The sequence below is a fragment of the Fukomys damarensis genome, unplaced genomic scaffold (assembly GCF_012274545.1).
Source record: "Fukomys damarensis isolate Sample0158 unplaced genomic scaffold, DMR_v1.0_HiC HiC_scaffold_16, whole genome shotgun sequence".
NCBI classification, from domain to species: Eukaryota; Metazoa; Chordata; class Mammalia; order Rodentia; family Bathyergidae; genus Fukomys; species Fukomys damarensis.
The window spans coordinates 31,569,482-31,575,465 of NW_022900928.1; the positions used below are offsets into that span (position 1 = coordinate 31,569,482).

The window sequence follows — 5,984 nt, forward strand, 5'->3', positions numbered from 1 at the left end:
AAAAAAAAAAAAAAAAAAAAGAAAAAAAAAAAAGGTTAGATAGGAATAAAGCTTTTGATAGATAAGGTTTTCTATGCTAAGTTCAAAGGGAAGAAAAAAAGTTTAATATTCTTTCTGTTACTATTCTTCCCCCCTAGCTCAGCATTTAAAAATACTGACAAAAACCATAAATTGGATGCCTCCTCATTTAGTTTCTCACATGCTGCTTCTTGTAATGGAGGAATATTATATATATCATTGTCTAAAACAAAGACTTTCCATAAACCATAGGAAACATGTTTGCGGCCTTAGACTCTGTGAGCTTTTGCTCTAAGTGCTGACAGACAGTATTTTGCCCCTAAATATACTTAGGCATGACAAGAAAAGAGACCTTTCACACAGGAGAGTGAGAAAATGCAGAAGGGCTGTAGGTAACAATGCCTAAAAATGGACCTGGCCTCATAAAATGATGACAAGCTAGTTTCACTACCTCTGTGGCCTGAAAGCAACAATTTTATATAACAGTTTCCAAAGGTATTAATGGCTTCAAAGGAATGGAATGTTTACCCTGTTCCAAAACATATGCTCTCTTTTCCTCACGGCCAAAGTAATTTTCTTCCTCCCTCCTTTCCCACGTCCTTCCTTATTTCCTCCCTCCTTTTCTCCTTGTGCCTCTGCCTGCTGCCCCCCTAAAGCTGTATCCTCATTATATAAATAAGCTACCACTGAGTTATTTATTCTGTTGTTGATAGTAACTCCTTCCCTAGATTTTTTCCAAGCAAGTCAGCAGAAACATCAATAGGAGGCTACACAAAGGTTCGGGTATAACTCCTCCCCTTGAGAGAGGAAAACATTTGTGTAAACAGAATCACTCTTAGAATTTAAGGTTCTACCACCGCAATCACTTGTAACTTCTCCCTACTACTCTATCTTCTACTTCCAGTTTATTTCATTAATAACTTCTTGGGAATATTTTTCTAGTTTTACTTCTTTTTCTACATTGTTGTCACCACTTAGTCTCAGACCTCATGTCCTTTCTAGATTGAGACCCTTAACTATCCTACTTGCCTTTAATCCCTTCCTTACATGATCTGTCTTGTATATCACCTGTTAGGTTAATCTTTTCATTTTTACATCTTCTAAAAAGACGTATACTGACTGAGCTATCCATAGCATTCCAACTTCTCTATAATTTGTTCCCATCTCGACTAGTCATCTTTACCACAAATAATTTCCCATTTCTTTCAAATATGCATGTTTTGGGGGTAGGGAGTTCGAGATAGGGTCTCACTATATAGTTCAGGCTGGCCCTGAACTCATTATGTGTAGCCCAGGATGCCTTTGAACTTGGGTGATCCTCCAGCCTCAGTTTCCTGAGTGCTTGGATTACAGGTATGCACTAGCATGCCCAGCTCTCCAATATTTTTACATTTTTAATTTGCAAAGTCATTTTATAAACATTAGTTTATGTGACCTCCATAAGCCTGCACTGATACAAGGATAATATTACCTTTTAAAATAAACTTCTTTATTAAAGTATACTATGTATTGAGGCAGGAGAGTTGTCACAAGTTTGAGTCCAGCCTGGGCTATGCAGTGAGTTGAAGGCCAGCCTGAACTACATAGTAAGACCTTGTCTCAAAAAAAAGTATATGTATAAAAAGTACACAAGCAACAATTATATAGTGGATTTCTTCCCCCGCCTTCATATAGGGGATCCCTCCCTCCCTTATTTATTTAGGTACTGGGGATTGAACTTGGGTTCTTGTGCTTGTGAGGCAGGTAGCAGTACCACTGAGCTAAATCACTGGTCCAGGTCTACTAATTTTCATAAAATAGACACACACCATGAATCATCATGCAGAACAAGGTCAGCATCTCAAATAGTCCTTCCCATGCCTTTTTTCAGCTACTACTCCTAAAAAAGTAACCTCTTTTCTGACCAGAATTTTGCAGGGCAAAGGTGCCAGTTTTTCATCTTTTGATGCATAACATCATATAGTACATACTTTTCTGTGTTTGGCTTCATTCTACAAAAAAGTTATATCCCTGACATTCATCATGTGAATACATGTAGCAATAGTTGGTTTTAAATAGCAACTGCTTTCATCATTGCATCAGATGGTCTGAGGTTCTGGTTATTTTGACTGAAGTCAGCTAAGTAGCTCCAGCCCAGGGAAATTCATTAGCTATGTCTTGGTTGTAAATACTGTGAACATAACATTTTGAAAAAAGCGAACATTTTGATAGGAGTTATACATTTTGATAGAAGTACTGGATCACAGAATATGCAAATATTCAGCGTAATAGTGCTATGATTTAAATATGGTTTGTGTCCCCCAAGGGACCTCAGATGCTGCCGGAAGGGGGTGGAACCTTTGGGAGATGGGGCCTAGTAGGACGTCCTTAGGTCACTAAGAACACAAAGTTCTTGTCATATGACTCTATGAGGATGTTGTTAAAAAAGGAACAAGCCTGGCCCCACCTACACTTTCTCTCTGCTCATGTTCCATATATGACCATTTGCTTATTCAACATGTTCCTGCCACAGTGTACCACTGTGTTCTGCTTATCCAGAAGCCAAACCAATACTCACCTCCCCAATCTAGGACTCTGAACCTTCAAAACTGTGAACTAAACAAGTATTTTCTTTTTGTAAGTTATCTGCCTCAGGTTATTTCCTTGCAGTAATGTAAAACTGACTAATACAGACATTGCCACACAGTTTCCAAAGTGACTGTACAAATTTATACTCCACCAGTAGTGCATGAAAATTTCATTTCCTAACATTTTTTTTTTTTGGTATCTGGGACTGAACTCTGGACTTTGTGCTTGTGAGGCAGGTGACAGAACCACTGAGCTAAATCCCCAGCCCCTATTTCCTAACACTTTTACCTACTACTGTAATAAATTTTTTTTTAAATTTTAGCATTCTAATTTATGATGTGATGGACTGTGGTTTTAATTTGCATTTCTGCATGAACAAATGAGGCTAATGAGAATATTGAGGTCAAGAAAGATTAAGTTTACATAAATCTGTTTTTTTTTTTTTGGTACCAGGGATCGAACTCAGGACCTCACGCTTGTGAGGCAGGCACAGGGCCACTCATTGAACTAGATCCCCAGCCCTTTCTTTGTATTTTTTTCTGACGTCCCACACACTTTACTCCAGAAAAATCAGGATGAATTCTAGCAAAGCCATCAAAGATGCTGTATTCCTGATTGTATCTTAGCTAAAACAACTACCTGTGAAATCACTGCAGCACTAAGAAGCAAAAGCCTCTTCAGTAAGAAAGAGATAAAAGGACCCGTAGGCACATGCTATGTACTCTTTATACTACATGTCAATTCAGAATCTGAAAAGTACCCTGCCACTTGTCTTTTTGCAATCCTGGGGACTAAACCAAGGGTGCAATGAGCTAAATTCCACTAAGCCCTTTTTAAATTTTATTTTCTGATAAGGTCTTGCTAGTTTCCCAAACTGGCCTGGAACTGGCATCCTCCTGCCTTAGCCTTCTAAGTAGCTGGGGTTACAGGTGTATGCCCTCACACCTGACTAAATTGTCAGAAGTTTAATCTACTTTATTAATCTTTTTTCCCCTATTTTTTTCTGCCTACAACCCTAAGCACATTTCCTCTCCAATCCTGCAAAGTTTCTTATTTAGTTAAACAAGATGATATAAATAATCTCTCAATTTCTTTTCTTTGGTATTCTTTATAATACTGCAGCTTCTTCTACATTCTTATTTAACCAGAAGCCTTAGGAGGCACCTATGTTTACTTTTATCTTAATTGTTTTAACTAAATAAGTTGTTTGGTTAAGGAACTGGAAAGACTAAAATGGAGAGAAACAGATCAGCAACAAAGTTTAGAAATTTATCCTACACACATAAAAACACTTCCTCAATTATCTCTCCCACTACAAAATTATTTCATAAGGAGAAACCTGGAAGCAATTTAAAAAAAACAAATGCCTACTTTTAACTTTGATATGAAACCCCAGCATAATCATTATTCTTAGATATGGGGAAAACTGACAGTTCCAATCATCACTATTTTTGTTGGTTTGAGGCTCAAGTTACGTTGATGTATGTCAGTTAATTATCCACAGTCCAGAGAAATGCACTAGATATCCTTCAGATGATGGTCCCCTGTCCAAACTGATTTTTTTTGGTGGGGGGCACAGAATCCTAGGGTCAGAGAACATATTTCTACAGTCCGAGGCTGATCTTCTCTGGAAACACTGTGAGAAGACTTGATTAATCCTTCTCTATGTCAATATTCTACTAAATAGATTATCTTAGTCCAACACTTAAAATCTGTGTTACTGTATTTACATGTTTTTCTTCCTTATAATTCAGTGTGTAACTTAAAGGCAGGACTCTTATTCAGTCTTTCACCCTCTATTACAGTAATGATGCAGTATCATAAGAACTAATCCTGGGAGGAATTCACAAAAACACAGTCTAAAAAAAGTTGACAGTGTAAAAAGAAAATGGTTCAAAGTTGTTCAAGAATAGGATAGTGCAGCTTGGAGTTTCAAGAAAGAGGTGGTCAATGATGTAAAAGATTGCCCTGGGAACAAGAAGGAGCAAAAGACTATCAGATATACTGAAAATATGACCGGTATTAGTAGTAGCAGCGACAGAGTGAGATTCAGTTAGACCAAAAGATGGGGAGAGATGGAATCGAGATTTAGAAAGAACAGTATGAAGGGGCTAATTTCAATATTTTTTCTTTTATGTGGGACAGCTCATCTTAAGTCTGCAGGGAACAAGCTGGCCCCAGATATCTCCAAATTCTCAATTTTCTTGCCTCAAATTCTTATGTGTCCAAAGATATGGGAACAAAAGACATGCCTTCATAGAAGGGTTCCAAGTTGATTTCATAGGATGTACTTTATTGACTGCCTACTAAGTAATTAAACCTTAAAAAAATAGTTAAACCTTTCTGACTTGCTAAGTAATAAAGGCACAATTGTGAGAAGTAAAATGCCTGGTGATCCTGATCTACTGCATCATGGAGCACTGAGTAGTCACTTTTTACTAATCATGTAAGTCTTCTCTGTGAAGTTGAGTATCTGCTATTTAACTTTGGGAGATTTACTCAGGGACCCAGACTTAGGGGCATATTGCATTTTGCATGTTTGTTTAGATTCATTTTATTGGTCCATGATGTGTCCCTTTCAAGTGATCAAACATGCTACCCATTACAAGTTATTTTTATATATGCCAATGAAGAAAATTTAGGCTACACAAAATAACAGCATCTTCATGCCTGCCTTGCAAGTGCAAGGTCCTGAGTTCGATCCCCGGTACCAAAAAACAAAAAACAAAACAAACAAAAACCAGAATCTTAGAATAGTACCTCAGAGATCATCTAACCCACCTGTCTGACAATACAGAGGGAGAAAATGAGGCTCAGTGATTGGAAAACTTTCTGAAGATTATGTTGCTAACTAGTAAGATAGGTGGATTTCAACCCGAGATAGCAGAACTCAAAGTATTGTATTTGTCATTATACCATAACATAAATCTTCTCTTTTTTAGGAGGTAGAGGGGAAAAAGAAAGAAAAACTTTAACTGTAGAAATATACCTTTTTATTATTTGTCAACTCTGGCCCAAAGTTCTCAGTGTAGGTTAAATATTTTCCTCCCCTTCTCTTTCAACTCCCTAGAGAAATCAGCTGTGAAGCACACCTGTCTTATTTTTAAAGACTGTACTGCATCCCTTGCAGAAACTTTGCAAACCTTCCTACAACCTCCTGTTACAATCTTACTGACATAAATACATCATCTGCCCCAAAGTCTGTGCATTTACCACTGAAAAAAATGATGAAGTAGAAGTAGAACTTTATACAGCTATTCTGAAAAGAAATCCAGGTTGCTGATACAATTTATGGTTAATGTCAGTAGCTTACTAAATATCTGATACCTAATAAAATGCCATATGCTATAGTATATGTAGTGTGTGTGCATATATATAAACACTATATATATATATAT

The 5,984-nt window shown here is 37.1% G+C and overlaps 1 protein-coding gene and 1 non-coding gene across 3 annotated transcripts in view; both read right to left on the reverse strand.

Annotated features, from left to right (window-relative positions):
- Positions 1–5,984, reverse strand: part of Nars2 (asparaginyl-tRNA synthetase 2, mitochondrial) — a 133,595-nt gene that overhangs the window by 13,591 nt on the left and 114,020 nt on the right. The window lies entirely within an intron of this gene.
- Positions 4,719–4,851, reverse strand: LOC117286458. Its single transcript, XR_004517626.1, has one exon. It is a non-coding gene; the product is annotated as a small nucleolar RNA SNORA38 (small nucleolar RNA).